At 42.3% G+C, this 16,794-nt stretch overlaps 1 protein-coding gene across 7 annotated transcripts in view; it reads left to right on the top strand.

The window, feature by feature from the left end:
- gulp1a (GULP PTB domain containing engulfment adaptor 1a) overlaps nt 1-16,794 on the top strand; it is a 98,704-nt gene that overhangs the window by 45,227 nt on the left and 36,683 nt on the right. Inside the window, exon 1 of one of the 7 annotated variants that reach the window (XM_085434594.1) lies at nt 12,148-12,286. The exons of 5 other annotated variants lie outside the window; for them this stretch is intronic. The gene's annotated coding sequence lies outside the window, so the exon portion shown is untranslated. Of the gene's footprint in view, nt 1-12,147; nt 12,287-12,680; nt 13,001-16,794 lie in introns of those variants that run through there. One more of the 7 variants, XM_085434593.1, reaches the window with a different exon arrangement.

Genomic DNA, 16,794 nt, shown 5'->3' with positions numbered 1-16,794 from the left:
GACAAAAACAGTGGACATACTTGTCGCTGGCTGGGATGCAGTATAAGCATTAATTCATCATCGCTTTAGATGATGGCTCTAGACAGATCTGTACAGTCTTTATCCAAACACTCTGGAGAAGCTGCCATGCCCCTTCAGATATACAGTGCTTGCTCAGCTGTTTCCTTTCCCCAGGAATTCACATTTACTTTCCAGTCAGAACCAAGGCTCCTCCATCGGAGCTTAAACTAGAGAATCTGCTCCCCTCACACCTAAATCACATATGCGCTATTTTACGAAATGAAACTCTCTTGCATGCATTCAAGGAAGTGAACCAATTGTAGATTGTTCTGGGCGGTCTAAAAAAGTTAGAAAATGCACCCACTAATGGGTCTAAAGTTAAAATTCAATCTGTGGTTTTTGGAGGAGTGGTGTGTTACTGTAGAACTATTCTAGCCTGGGTTGCCAGATACTGTGTACAGATTAAGCACAGGTTTTGGTTTCCCCACAGTCCACATTGTGAACATGAATGTGGTGACAGGCATTTGGGAAGCTGTTCATAAGCTCTTTGACCAGCTGTAGTTTGCCAAAAAATGTCCTTTGTATTATATTTTCTTCCACAAACACAATGATGCAAAATTCTTATGCATGCCAGACCATTTGAAACTCTTTCCCATAACATTATGACATAAGCAGTACTAGCTTTGTGGGCACATTATTGAAAATGTCAGGAAATCGTTTCGACCTTCTGAGTTGCCAATTTAGATTAAGGTTTTGCGTTGCAGTTAGGATTTTAGGCTGGGAATTCGTGGGATGTGAAAACTACAGCACTGAAAAGGCTTTATTACATTAATGCTGTAATAGGATTCTAGTTTGTGAAGTTTTCTTGAGCGTTTACTCCCCGTTGTTTCCCATCAAGTAATTCTTTGTAGACTTCTCTTAACTACATTTTGGTGGCGGGTTGTCTGTATTCTTTCAGATTACATGACTCTGTTTTTATTACAGTGGAGGATTTTGAGTTCATTTTAGGCTGTATGACCCCATATGGAAAAGATATATATAAATCTTTTAAAGGTTGTATCTGTCTTGTGTGAAACTTGTATGAAAAGCATATAAGAGTGAAAACAGATATAAGATCCCTTGAAAAATTATTTAATGAAACTTGTATGTTTTGGCCGCCTTATTGATTTACTCATGAAAGTGGCCACTTTCATTAGTAATCACATATAAGTTTTTACTATTTCTTTTCCATATGGGACTATTCTGAATTCAACTCAGAGCTATACATTTTAGTAGCCTTATTCTCTGAAAGGTGAAGGTCTGTGATTTAATTTGTAGGTTCTACAGAGTCTGCATAAATAGTTTTTGGGTTTCTTTTTTTAACCTACGCAGATGTAGAGTTCATTGTCTGTAGATTGGTTGATTGAATCACAGTGCTTGCTGTGGACCAAAGCTTCCCCTTGTACTGATTTTGATGGTCACTGTAACCTCATATCTATCTCATTCTTGTGAATATAATACCCCAGGAGCATCTGGAGGGAATATAATTACTTTTCACACAAAGGTTGACTTCCATTCATTTTGAAATTGGTACAATCTTGGTAGATGTTTTATATCCCCCAAAACAGTTATGGCCAAATTTATTAATTAGTATAAATTTAAACATAATTCCAGAATTTATTTGCTAATTATGACAAAATTCCAATGCAAATGTACAAAAATTATGAAGTGATGACATTTTATTTTAACATGCAACATGATTTGCAAAAATGCAGTACTGGGCAAATGTCTTCAGCTGCCCCTCATTTCATTATATTTTGGTCCCAAAGAGCCAACAGACAGGTACAACAAAGAGTTTCTACAACCACCTATAAAACATGGTGGTGGCTGCATTTCAGCCAGTGTTATTGGAGATCTTGTAACAACTGATGGAATTGGAAAATTACATGAGATTTTGATCTGCAGAACCATCTGGAAAAAAGCTGATTGTCACCAGCTTCACTTGATCCCAAATGCACTGCCAATGCAGTAAAAGCATAGTTGGATAGCAAAACACACAGGGGAACATTATCAGTTTAGAACTGGCCTCTCTAGAGCCAAGACCTCGACATTATTGAAGCAGTGCGGGTCCTTTTAACAGAGAACAGAACAAAAATGCAAAATTATCCAAAGAAGAGCTTTGAATGTCCCTTCAAGGAGCCTGGAAAACTATTCCTGAAGGTTACTTGAAGAAATTCAGTAGAAAAATTAAAAGTCAACATAATGAATTGTAACTCTATTTTTGCCTTATATTTCAATAAATTGCTGCACATATTTCCCATTTTCCTACCAATTTATAAAGCAATGAGAAGTGGCTCAAGACCTTTGCACAGTACTGTACTTTTTATAGTCATTATTAAATGCCAGACGATATTTCACAGTGGCCGGCTGCTGAATTGGTGACAATAATTTTCGGTTATCTGTGGCATATTTTACTAAGTACTCATCCAGGATTCATTATCTGATGCTCAGTTAGTACTCTGTAAGCAGCTTACCATTAACCATAAAGCCAGAGTCACACTGCGTTTCCGCCTCAATTTTTACATACATTTTTCATGGATGTTCACTGTAAAAGAGCTGCCATTTGGAAGACTTAATAACAAATCCTTCTATGTTTTGTTTATTTGTGTGGTTTTTTTGGTTTTTTTGGGGTTTTTTTTTTTTTTTTTTTTACAATGACATCTATTAGAGAAAAACATGTCCGACATAAAAGGCAAAAACACACTTCATAGTCTTATTAAATCAATGTGTCACTGTAACGTCCCCAGTCCTCAAACCCGGCATCATGGACACACAGTACGACATCTGCTAGTTGTGTTTGGTTTGTTTGTGTGTGGAGCAGGGGTTTCACACAGAGGGCCCTATACACTTGCACAAACACTGCCTGGCACTGCTTTGTCCAACAGATCTGGGGCACCTTTTAAGGTGAAATCAGTTAAGGTGCTGGTGAGCTCTGCAAAGCCAGGCACAAACCGGCAGTAGTAACCCGCCAGCCCCAAGAACCTTACCTCTCTTTGGTCTTGGGATGTAAGCAGGATGCGATGGCCTTTTTTGGTTTTTGTTTTTTCACCTGCGGGTGCATCTTCCTCCATCCTACCACACACGTCTTCGGTTTGGCTGTGAGCCTGCCTCAGGAACTTCATGACCGCAGCCACCCACTGCACACTCCACCCAGGTGTCACTATAGATGATGATGTCAGCAGCAGCATATGCAGCGCATGGAAGCAGGACCCGGTCCATGGGGACTCTGAACAAGCTGACCTAACTGTTCCAGGAGCTCATGGAGCTGGGGCTTGGGCTAAGCATCAAACTGTGACACCTCATTCACTTTGCAGTAGTCAACACAGAACCGTGTAGACCCGTCTTTCTTCTCTTCTGTTATTCCCATCTTTAACATTTCAGCCAATTCCTTCTGAATAATTCGTGTTTTATGTTCAGGTAATCTATAGGGTTGGAATGGAGCGTCATGCCTGGGTGCTTTATGAGCTTGGTACCGGCTGGGTCTGTGTGAGATGATTATTACAATGGAGAGAGGTGGGAATGGTGGAATTTGGCACCTCCAGCACCACCTCATCTCTTACCTTTACCAGGCTCACCAGAGAAGCAGTTTCAAAGTCTCTCCACACTTTGAGGAGGTTTAGGTGAAATATCTGTGTGGCTCCTCCACTGTCTGACTGTACCACTTCATATGACGTCCCCCATTTGCTGGGTGACCATGAAGGGCACTTTGCCAATTGGCTAGTAATTTTGAGCTAGAGGAAGGGAGTAATACAAGCATTTCATCTCGCTGTTAAATAGCCCCTCTGTTGTACAGGCGTTGCTGACATTCCTGGGCCTGGGGCAGATTTTCTCATGAAAACATGTGTAGCTTGGCTCTCAGGTTCAGAAAGTATTGAGTTTAATTCTTAGCTGGGCTTGGACCTTCCTCAAAATTTTATTTTATTAGGTCTAACACCCCACGCAAGACATGAATGACATGCCCTGGCCAGTCAGTATCTCTTTTGGGATGCTGACTCGGGAAATGACCTAAAACAGTGCATGGGCCACACGCTTTGCATTAATGGTGTGTAGCGGTACTGCTTCGGGATGTCGCATTGAATAATCCAACACAACTAATACAAAGTGATATCTACATGAACTCTGGTGAAATGGCCCAATGAGGTCCATGAGGTCCTCAAAAGGAACCTCCATTAACGGTAGTGGGTGCAAAGACTCTTTTGGAATGGCTGGCTGGTTGACCAGTTGACACACCGGGCAAGGTGCGCACCATTGACACTCTCCAGGGTTTTATCGTATCCCCTGTGACCAGCCAACCCCATGTGACCAGCCATCGATTGTAATTAGCCACCTGAAAAATCATGACCTGGCGGCTTTGGGCATCAACAACTAGGTGTGTTCTTCCTGTGTGTGAGTTTTGCGGCTCACTCGATATATAATCTGATCCTAATCAATACAAAATGATTAGTGCAACTAACCAGTACAAAATGCAAAAATGTCAGAACTGCTGACATTGAGTGTGGGGTGTCGTCACGAGACTGCTCCAGTGGAAAATCTTCCATGGAGTGAATTACCACAACCATATTGAAAGCAGAAAAGTGATATTTCAGCCTATTAACTAGTCACCCGTTGAATGCAAAACCTCAGATTTTCCGATTTGAAAAAAAAATCGGTGGTTTTTGAGAATTATCTTTCAATTATTTCTTTTAATTCCCCTAAACTGAAGAACAACAGGTTTTACTTAAATGTGGTAAAACACTTGTTTTTCAACTATATTAAATTCGTCCTCTCTAAAGAAAGCCTGATGTATGAACGGATTCATATTTTTGCAGACACTCTTATTCTTATTCCACACTTATTCTCTATGCTTTCAGTGTGCACAAACATCCAGTCAGTCCAAACTCTTCCATTTTCTCCACTAATGTTTCTAGACTATGGCACACGTCTCTATAGAATTTAGTAATTATGTACCTGCATATGAAAAATAATGGAATGATTCTTCTGCATGGTTGAATTTATGGCATATGTGCACTGCTCCCACCCACCCGACTTTCTTCTTTTCCATCATCATCTCCGAGCCAAGCTTAACGCTCCTCTTCTTCATCTTATCTTGATTTAAAGGAGGATGTTGTCATGAGGTTTATGACCATGCTTATATGCAATCATGGCGAAGTTGGTTTAGGCTTTAGTTCAGAAGACCATGAATTCAAACTCTGCCCCACAATCCCAGTACATCATCCATTAGCGGATGATTTTTACCAGCACACATCAGAGGAAGAAGGCCTAGCCGGTCATGACAGCTATTGGCAAATTTCATGCAAAGTCTCCTGTTTAAGTTACTTCAGTTTGTCTCCACCCATTCTGCTTTTTTCAATGCCATGCTTAACTTAACAATGACATGTCTGTTAGCCAGTGAAAGCAATTCTGTTCTGTATCCAATATACAGTGTGTTATTCCTCTTAAAATTGTCACGAAAATTTCTCTCAGAGCTTTTGGCCTGTAAAGAATTAACACTTATTTGCCTTTAAGAGCTTGATTCTTTGTATCTTATGCAGAATGGTGGACTGAAGAATTTTGACCTGAGCCAGGGCTTGAATTTCAGTGCAGGTCTGCACATACTTCCATAAGTTCCTTTAAATCAAGGACTTATGATGCAGTAAAAGCATGTGCACAACTACAGCAATCAACCCAGCATTTACAGCTGAGCAGACGTGCTAACGAGAAGCAGCCGTGATAACCTGTGATACACGTTCTTGCCTTATCTCTGCAAGACTACAAACTCCTTTAATGTTTCAGAAGGCTACACTTGCACGTGGACAATCTTTGAATCTAGAGCCATTCAATTCTAAATCATTAGCTAAAGATGAAGAAGCCTCTTAGGACAGACCAACAGATGCTGTGAGGACTTGTGCAAACAACAGTTTCAGTGAAGTTAATGTTAACAATATTAATGCTCAGGAATCTCAGGTAGCTGATTCCAATTTTATTAAAGTTAAACAACAATCCAACCATGAATTTCAGTGTAACTGCCTTATATATATCCATGCTTTAAACTTATGAAAGAAGCCGTTTGCCAGTGCAGATGTGACAGAGGACTGGGAAAGAACAAAGCATGACATGGAGACAAAAGAAAAGCCATCAAAACAAAAACAGAGCAATGTTGCACTTAGAGGAGAATGACAAAACACAATCGAAGATAAGAAAAGAAAACCTCAGACCTTCAAGTAGAATCACCTCCAAAGTGTCTAAGGTTCTTTTTGTTGGAAGCATTTAAGGGGGGATTCGCCCCACGTTTAAAACATGAATTTAAACCCTTCATCTCAGAGCTGTAACTGTTTTTTTTTTTCTTCCTTTTTAAAAAAAAAAAAAAAAAATTAGATAATGGAGATGAATTCTGTATATTAACACTGAATGTACTACAGCTTTCTGAGCCTGTATGATGCACATTTGGAAGACGTGAGTAGAGAATATATTCTAATACAGGGTTTTGTTTTTCTCGGGCTGTCAGTTGTTTGTTGTATTGACACAGATGACATGTGGGAAGATTTTACAGAAAAGCCTCTTTGAATTGAGATGACCTAGACATATGTGGGGGATTAAAATTACAAGAATAATGTCACACAAATACAGATATTTGTATTCAGCCTTGTTGGAAAACACAGTCTGTTCTGTTTCTGTTGTTTTACATAAGGCCAGAGGCACTAAAATGGTGGAGCTGTTATATCTATACCTGGAGCACAACATGTTTTATATCAATCTATAATTTGACATCTAAATGTTATCTAATATAAAGAGCTTTACACTTTATATATCTATATATTTGTGCATTCAAATGCAATCTAATGCACTAGCTCTGCCAAGTTTTTTTTTAAAATGCATGGGTGTTCCTAAGAAACTGCTTGTTGTGACCTTTAGAATTCCCAAAATTGCTGTTTTTGGGTCTCGCCCTGGCTTATATGACCGCAGAATAGACCTTTGCTTGCAGATGAATGCAGCGGGGAGGGTAAAGGTTAATTAACAAAACACTTGAATGAAACAGTTAATTTATTCAAATCAATAGTACAGCAGAGCAGCAGACACACTGTGACCTTTTGAACACTCTCGAGCAAGTTTGTAGCCTGCAGCAACAAGAAGAGCATTAGCAGTGGACACCCTTCCACTTTCACCTTGTACCTCATGATATTGGATGCCATGTCTTTTAATTAGCTGCTTTGTGTAGAATCAGCAAAGGACCAGTTCATGACCTATTGAGTTTCCATGTGATACAGTTTGGAGGAAGATTGATTACATGATGTAATCCATTTTTTGAAATAAATATTAATGCACATTTAGGATTATTCTTTGCTACTACTACTACTGGAGATAGTTTACAGTGGGTCGAGGAGAGATGCCTTTATTGCAAAAAATAATTAAGTGATATAAACACTTTTTACCAATGTACAGGGACACTTTGAGCCTCTATTGTGCAAGATTGCTGAATCCAGCCATCCGTTTTCTTCTGCTTATCCAATTCAGGGTCAAAGTCAAATTGGAGCCTGTCCGAGCTGTCATAAGGTGACATGCAGGGTACATGCTGGACAGAAAACCACTCACATTCACGCGTACTGCCAATTTAGAATCACCAACTTACCTAACATGTATGTGTTTGGGATGTGATGGATAAGATGCACACTTAAAAAACCCAGCCAGCCAGTGGCCCTCTGGTCTCAGCTCATTCATACAGTGAGGATTGGTTGCTGTTCCACACAGTTTAGGCTTTGGTGTTTCAGGTAGGAGGTGGCTGACACTGGTGATTGATTGTTGCCCATTAATAGTTGAATACTTTCACAGAGCCGGAGGGCAATCGTTCTAACTTTCGATTGCGCATACAATATGTTTCCATTATGATTTCCCAGTGGAATATGGAAGAAAATTTGTGCATAATGAAGGGCATAGAATACTGTTCTTGAATTTTTCTGCTACTCACAAACATCGGCCTTCTACACAGCAGATATAAACCTTATTATATTTATACATATCTTTGCTTTTTTCCCTGTAATACTAGCAAGATTGAACTGGACTGATTAAAGATCCATCTAAGGATGAGCACTGCACAATGTTCACAGCATTTCTGTAGCCCCAGTTTAGTCCTGCTGGCAGCATCAGTGACTGTCATTTCGTCAGTCCACCACTACTGACCAGGCATTTAAGCTCCCCCATAGAGTCATACTAATGGCGTTAATGATGGCCTGACATTTCTTCTGGCATCACCTGCAGGGTGACGTTTGAGTTCTTTTGGTTAAACACGCCTGTCATAGCAACACTGGTTACGGACAGATAATGGACCTCTTTTAAATCCATAATCCACATTAGGCAGATGGAGGGGTGTTGGGGTAAGTCAAAGGTTTGTCAGCTGGGAGATTACAGTTTGTGTCTCCTTTTGCACTTTGCTTCATTTGGTTTTCCCTCACTTACTTGCGTGTGACTTTGAGATGGCAGCAGCTGTGACAAAATGGCAATATTTGACACCCTTGGAATGAAAACAAACTGATATTACACCTGCTGTTGATTAGCATTTTAACAACTAGAGCTGGACCTTAACAGTCATCCTTTGGTATTTGGTTTTTAGTTTTTAGGAATCGTATATTTGCTTGAACTGGTTTTACGGTCGTGGTAAATTGAAATGATTGCTTTCTCTTTCGGCCATTGTCATCACATTGCAGTGAGCGGTGCGAGTCACGCCAACTGAAAATCCATCTCTGGTGTCACACATTGGCACTTTGCATCACTGCCTGGATGAAGCACAAATCATATGGAGGCTGCAAATCTCAATGAAAATCCACCGAGATGCTTCTCATTGAGATGCACATTCCTGCTTCTCCACCCACTCCCCACTCCCACAAACACACTTACACATGCATCCCAGGCAAGGATCGAAATAATTGGAGTCTAAACTTGTTGAAAATCTGTAAACCATAAGAACTGTAAATACTAGAACCCAGAAGAAGATACTTTAAAGCCTCGTATTTAGTTGTTTTTATTGCGTTCTGGGGATTTCATATGGAAATTAGCTGCTTGGTAAATCTGGTGCAGCGTATGTCTTCTCCTGTGAGAGTAGTGCTTTAAGTTATTGATATCTACAAATAAATAAACTGGACACGATCACTATGCCATCCAAATTATTTGGTTTCCTGCTCAATTAGAAATGATTCCCAAAAGTGCGACGTTACAACCACGTTATGAAACAGTCAGAAGAGATGACTCATTGTTTTTATCGGTTGACCTAGATGCTTTCAAGTTGCTGTGTCTGTTGTGCCACTTTGCTGTTGCCTCGAATATCTGTTACTCATAAAATGGTAAAAAAAATTGATGTTTAATCCTGTGAAATGTGTTGTTTTTTTAATCATTGACAGGCTCATAATGTTGTACACAGATATGTTCTTTCTGTGTACACTGACAGATGTTTTTAAAGTGTTATAGATATCATTAATTATTAGTTCATTTTTTCCCAATTCTCCTCTATGGGCATTTATTAATATCTTTGGCTCTTCAACATAAATGTCCCCATTTTCCCAGAAAGTGTCTCGGCTAGCCACTTCCCTTACCTAACCACAGCTGTTCATACAAGACACAAATGTGAAGCGATACTGGGCAGTGCAAAGAAAAACCCCTAGAAAAATAAAGTGCGAACAGAACAGCCCAAATCCGGAGACCCTCCCTGCTTTAAATGCTCTCTCATGCAGAAACCAAAGTTGTGCTGGCCAGCATAAACACATCGCCACCCAAGGCCCTGACCAAGCTGAATCTCTAACTGGATACTGGATTTAAAAAAGAAAAAAGAAAAGAGAGAATGAACAAGAAATGTGCTCTTTTCTTCTCCGAGTGACCTTTGTCAATTGGCTGGAAACTAAAAAAGTCTTCTCTTTAAAAGGCATTATTTGCCAGATGCAATGCTTGATCTCCACAGCTATATTTTCTGTTGCAGTTGCTGCAGTTCACATATATAGAAGCTTCCAAAATGTTATGTATTCTCATTGCATTTCAATGCATATTTGAATGTATCTGAGTTTTAATGCATCTATTAATTGCTGGGAACTAAAACTCAGTACTTATACTTTCCTGTTAGTGCTTGACCATAACTACAAGTAGTTCACCATATCAACAGTTTGGTTCATACCGAGCAACCACGAGGATTAGAAAAAGGAGGGAAAAACCTTTGAGCAACAGTTACTTACTATTACTTACTGACAGATTACTTTCTCTAGCTGTTTGTTTTGGGTTTCACACACGAATCATGAGACTGACACCAAAGGACACTTAGATCAGAGATCCCAGCATCAAACCCTCCATAATAAATGGTAAACTCTAACCTATGTATATCAGAAATGCAAAAATGGCATCACTGGGATATATTTCCAGGTCACTCTAAACAATAGCTGTGTTGGCCCACCAGCATAGTAACATGAGGAAGGGACATAACATATGATATGCACAAAATTAGCATATCATTATATATAGTTAGCTTTTGAAGCTATTTCTTAATTGCCACTTCTCGACCTCTGGTGTAAAGCATGCTTATTTAAATTATGTTTAGCAGCACACTGGTTTGCTGACAAACCCTTAACGGTGCCTTCTCATCTTCTCTGCCATTGCTGTCAGATAATCATAGTCATTCTGATGTTTCTGACACATTTTCCTCCTCCTAACTTGGCTGTTAAGTCCTGTTATGAAGTCTAGAGGTGAAGGTTTTGATAGTGGATGTGATGATCAGGTGGATCTGACTGTCGGTCACAAATTATTGGCCAATGAGCATATTCTGGATTATCATATTTTGGCTTTGTTATCTAGTACAGAGTACTTAGAATCACCATGATTTACAGAATGTTGACCTGGTGTTTCATTTAATATGAGTGAAAATGCTGACTGAGCCCAAAAACTGAGAAAAGTGTTAAAGTCAGGGTCAAGTTTAATTTTCCTACAGACTTTTATAGGACTGAAAGTCTTTTTGCAACCACAGGTATCACCCCCTGGTGGCCATTACGAACACTGTAGATTTAAGACTAAAAGCTACATGCATCTATCTGTGCCTTAAATCGTACACAGAGTTCCTGTACTTAACCTCTACGTGTTCTGACGCCTCTGTTAGTAACAGTGAGAGCTCATCTGTGTGGACAGTGTCTCTGTGAATGGTGCTGGAGTGTTGTGACATGAGATAGCAGAAATGTTGTTGTGATAGGTCTTGGCTTCAGAACTGTACCCCCACCTCATGAAAAACATGAAGCGCATTAAACTGAAATGAGGAAGACAGCGTGAGTGGTAGCGCCGCACCGACTTCTGCGAGATTTGATTATGATTTATATTTTGATCTCCTCCTTGTGTCTAAAAAACAGAGCAGGAGCAACCTCATCTGCCTGTTTGGATCAGCCTCCTCTGATACACTTTTAATAAAAGTGGTCAGTTGCTTGTCCTCAAGTATTTGGACTTCAATGAGATGCTCAAAAGTTTTTGAAGGAGAGATTCAGATCGACAGTTTCCTGAATAGCCCGCTGGGACACGACATTTGCATAACGCTTTAGATGTTGACATAGAAAAAGTAGGCTGCCGATTCAGCTGTTTGTCAGCTCCAATTTTGTTTTTGCATCGCCCCTACCCACTTTGAGGTCACTCCCGGGCAGTTCATCTCTATGTGATAAAAACTGAATGTCAGATTTTAAAGCAGTGTAACACTTGGAGCTGCCGGTACTCACACTTTGAGCCGTAAATGTTTTCAGAGTGCAGAGAAAAAGGAAAAGGTATTATTAAGTTGACATCATCTCACAGGGAGGCTTTTTGTGCTCCAAGTTAGAGAAGTGTTGTTACTTCTACTTCATAATGTTTTGGCCGTACTGCTGAGTTGATTGATGCCAAGATGTTGACCTAAGGCTGTTGCCAGGGTGCATAGTGTGATGATGAATCACACACTGCAGCAAAAGGGTCAGCCTGCAACCTCTGGCGAGATGGCTTTTATGGCTCATCTGTGGTATGCCCCTGTGCATCACAGCAAAATAGTCCCTGTCCAAAGGGGTCTCTTGTTTTGCACATGTGAAACTCCTTTTGGACAAACTGTGGGCGGAGGAAGTTGGGTTTGAATGTCAAGTATCTTGTGTCTAGGCAAACGCTTCTTGTTGAGCTTGCAAGCCCCATCATCTCTGCTTACTGTAGTCCTTAGCGCACCACCATCTGGCCCACAGCTGAAAACTATTAAGATCCTCTGAAACTTCCTCTTCACTATTCCACCCCAGTTTGGAGGCAAGTAAGTAGCTTTTTATCACGGCTCTGTTGTTGTTTGCATGTTTCTCTCCATACAGCAGGTCTTTTCCCCCTCTCTCCTCTCCTTTTAAAGAGTAGAAGGGAAGAGGTGCCTTTCTTTTATAAAATATGTCAGGATTTTGCATTTGATACACGTCAGATGAAAGTGCTGGGCTGTGAGAGAGCAGGACTGCCTTCCAGATTAGACACCAAAAACATGACGGTTGATTCAGTGGAGGAATCCTGGCACCAAATTCATAAAAAGATTGTATTTGCGATGGCTTGCACTTAGGCAGCGAGACTTCAGAGCCGAGGCGAGAGCAAAGTGAGGAAAACAAAGGATCTTTGTTGATTTTTCTTTGCTGGGGCATCGTGTTGGGACCACAGTGCACACTCTGCTCTTATCCCACGTTGAAAGCGCGCTGCCTTTTGAGTGCATATGGTTTGGATTAGTGAGCGGCTGAGGGGGATTTTTAAATGGGACATTAACTTTGCTTTCTTGCTTTCATTTGAAGCATTTTGAAACATTTTGGGGTTTGTTAAACTTTTGCGTTTTTCCGTGCGTTGACTGGGCTTGAAAGAGGAAGACCGCACAGGGTCAGAGTAGGTTGCACTCAGCTCTAGTAAGTTTCTTTCCCAAGCTAAATTCCAAATGTATGAGTCACTGAAGGTGAGTTGTCTGAATCTGGACATGGTTTTTGGAAGGACGAGAATCTAAGTAAGTAGTTGCTGCTTCACTTTTTCCACTAGCCTTGTTCGTAATTCACAAACAAAATTCAGCCTACATAGAATGTACTGTGTAATTAAGTCTTAGCCTGTGTGTGTGTGTGTGTGTGTGTGTGTGTGCGTGCGCTCGCTCGCTCGCGTGCGTGTGTGTGTGTTACAGTACAATGTAAAGGCTCTCTGGGCTTTTATTGCCATTTAATTATTGACATATGTGCTCATTTGCTTTTCTTGTTAGTCTTAATACTATAAATTCTTTCTTAATTGACCATTGAAGTGAGTATAGAGTGGACTGTTGTTGAGGAATTCAGAAGAACACGGTGCTTCCTCTGCAGCTGGTAAACATTTAAGAAGACTGACGACATTTGCAGCTCAGTGTTAAGTCTGTGTAGGTGTGTGTGTGTGTGTGTGTGTGTGTGTGTGTGTGTGTGTGTGTGTGTGTGTGTGTGTGTGTGTGTGAGAGAGATCCGGGTTCTGCCGTCCTCCCGAGAGGGTGCTGTTGAATCGGCAAACAGGAAGCTATTAAAACAGGCGCGACACTTCAGCTGTCAATCAAAATGAGTGATATCACAGTCAAGTGTCAGGCGAACCATTGCACTACGTCCAAGTATGTCACAAACAAACAAAAAGGCTGCCAGGCCTTTTTCCACTGTGGATGCCAGAATGAGGCAATCTTTGTTTTAAGACGTTAAAGCTCTTAGCTGTGACTTTTAGGGAGGTCGTGTAAACCACTCTGCACGATTATGGATTAAGGCCAGTTCCGTCCTTTTTTTTTTTTTTTTTTTTGGTCTTTTTAATGGTTCACTTTTGGATCCATGTATCCAGTCTTTCCAATCATTTGTTCTTACAAATTTTCTTGGGCTTCAGTATCCCTTATTGTGCTTTTAAGGAAAAGCAAAGGGTGAGAACACAGCTTCCAGTGGGAGCATGTTTTTTGTAATTTTCAAGTCTATTTTATCTTTAATTTTCAGGTGTACTACACCTCCAGAGTCCTGCTTTAGGTTAAAAAGGCTTTTTATGCTCTCGATGGCTCACACCCCCTCATACTTTCTGCTGCTCTCTCCCCAATTTCGAATGGAAAAAAACTAAAACTAAAACAACCCATACTGACGCTATCAAAATACCAGAAACCATTAAAAGGAAGATGAGTCTTTTAAGACAGTTTTATTCTGCAGCAAACACATATCTGTTGCTTCGAAGAGAAAGGTAAGAATGCACTTAAATCTAAATATACAGTCCCAGGTAGCAAAGCAGCGACTGCCAAGGTCTTAATTTGGCAAACCAAATACTGCAAAGAAGTTTGATGCAGCGATCTGGAGAGTTTGCTTTCCCTGTCGCCTTTGGCTAAATGCACATAATAATAGTGTCCTTGCGGTTCACCTGCCTATGTGATGCTTGCAACGGCATCATGTGTGGCTTAAGCAAGAACACGTCGGTCTCTTTCAGCAGTCGATTTTCTCTTCTAGCTGACTGAGGAATGTCAGAGTCTCCACCCTGAAGCTTGTTCCATTTAAAATTTCTACAACCTTTTCCAGGGCCTCTGTCAGAGGAAAAAAAAGCTCCCCTTACAGCGAGACCCCACTACATTGTGTGTGTTTTCCCCTCAGTGATGTGCCTCACATCATTATGTTCCTCATTATGTGCACTTTATAATAATAATAATAATGGATTGGATTTATATAGCGCTTTTCAAGGCACCCAAAGCGCTTTACAATACCACTATTCATTCACTCTCACATTCACTTTATTTTTTTTCTTTTTTTCTTTTTTTTTTTTTAATAAATAGGACAGGGGGAATGAATGAGAGAAAGAGGGGGAGAGAAAGAAAGAAAACCAAAGGGGAGAAGAGACGGTGAGAAGGGGGGGGGAAGAGAGAGAGAAAAAAAAAAGAACTCCTGGGTCACCTGTATGGAAAAAAAACAAAAAAACAAACAAACAAAAAAAACAAACAGAGGAGACAGCAAACAACAAAGAGCAACATAATAATAGAGAAAACAAAGCACCATCACAATAAACTAGCTAGTCATAGATATCAATATTTACTAAATAATAAACGATATTGTGCAGCACGCAAGATAGACAGCGCACAGTGTGCTTTGAGGTAGCAGCCAAGAAAGCTTTAGTCCGCGTCTGTGAATACCCATGTGTGCATACCTGTGTGGATCAGCATGCTTGCATTCCAAAGGTTTCTCCATGTAATGATCTGCTAGGGAGTGTGGGGGGGCCACAGCCCCGTCCTCCAGGGTGTGAAGCAGGTATGGAGGAGATCAAAACTCCAGACATCCAGAGGCCCCCAGAACACAAGAGACCATGGAAGACCAACAGAGGGGCAGCCGCGCCACTGTTCCAGTAAGAGCTGAGGAGAGTCCCAGATGAGGGCTCGCCCAGCAGCCGCGGAGCAGAAGTCAGGGGGAGTTGCAGTGACGCGCCCGTGAGCTCCGCCGGCCCCCAGCTGTGCCTGAGTGACCGAGCCCCAGGCCGAGAGGCCGGGGGCACCCCACCTCCAAAGGGGCCCGAGCGAGCCCCAGGCCCCGACAAGCGGCCGCCAAGGAGTGAGCCGGTGTGTACCCGGACGCCCACCCCCAGACACAAAGAACCACCAACACACCGACACCTGAGGGAGTCCGCCACCGGCAGGGGAAGTGGTGGTGGGTGGAGATAGGCCTCCAAACCTTGGAGGGCCTGAGGTGTCCCCAGAGAGGTGGCGTCTGATACCCAACCTGACATATAGACACAGACATACAGGCACACACAGACACAAACATCCATTCCCACCCTCATGCTCTCATATGCACTTACTCCACACTCAACCAACGTGGAGACAGACATAAAGAGACGCTGTACACACAATCACACTCCCCAAGCGTACTCTACAAACCGGGTCTAGGTACCCTTGCCCCTGGAGGGGGGAATTGCACCCAGACCCAGGTGGTGTTACCCTTTTCCCTGCGGTGGGGAGAGGCAGACCACCCCGACTCCGCAGCAGCAGGGAGGCCCCACACCCCAGACCGCAGTCGGACGGCCAACTCCTCCTACTAGCCCTCCCGCTCCAGCAGGCCGCAGAGAATGGGGGTGGGAGAAGACTCCAAACCTCCCTCCACCCGCTCATTGTAGTGTTGATGCATATGTGTTCTAAGGTGCGATTAAAACCCAGGAGGGCATGGAGCTACCTGCCAAGGAGCAACAGGTAAGCGCATAGTCCCTCCTGCTAACCCTCAATGACTAAGTGTATTTAAAATTGAGAGGTGGGCAACGACGTCAGGGGTGAGGTATACACCCTGATTGTAATTTGGACTCCGTGATTTTGCCCACCCCCAAGATCCTATATGTATGCGTAATGAGAGTGTGAATAATGTGAATGTCTAAGTTGTGGGATAAAATTGAGGCAGAGGCAGCCAGAAGGGGACGGGGGGGGGGGGGTAGCCTCCTCTGCACCCTGGTGACATACCCCCACTCCAAGGCCCTGCATGTGTGGGTGGTTGTGGAGGAGCGGGAAGAGGGAGGCAGCTGGAGATGGGGAGGGAAGGAAGGGAGGGGCAGGTAACCCCTCCCTGGGGCCAGCTCCCCCGCTGACCCCAGTAGGCACTCCCACCCTCCGCGACCCGCCAGGGAAGGGGGGCCCAGGCCCATCAGACCGGGGCCCAGTGCAGTAGCGCCCTCCGGCTCCACAGAGCCCTGGACAGTCCACCCAACCCCACCACAGAGAAAACTGCACCCACCCCACCATCCACACATCTTCCAGACTACATAAGACGGTAAACGCCCAGGCTGAGATCTTCCTCCACCTCT

The sequence above is a fragment of the Copadichromis virginalis genome, linkage group LG16 (assembly GCF_057382275.1).
Source record: "Copadichromis virginalis isolate Kocher_CV1m ecotype Utaka linkage group LG16, C_Virginalis_male_GT1.1, whole genome shotgun sequence".
NCBI lineage: Eukaryota > Metazoa > Chordata > Actinopteri > Cichliformes > Cichlidae > Copadichromis > Copadichromis virginalis.
Note: the sequence above shows the minus strand (reverse complement) of the source record. Positions and strands in the feature narration are given on the sequence as shown.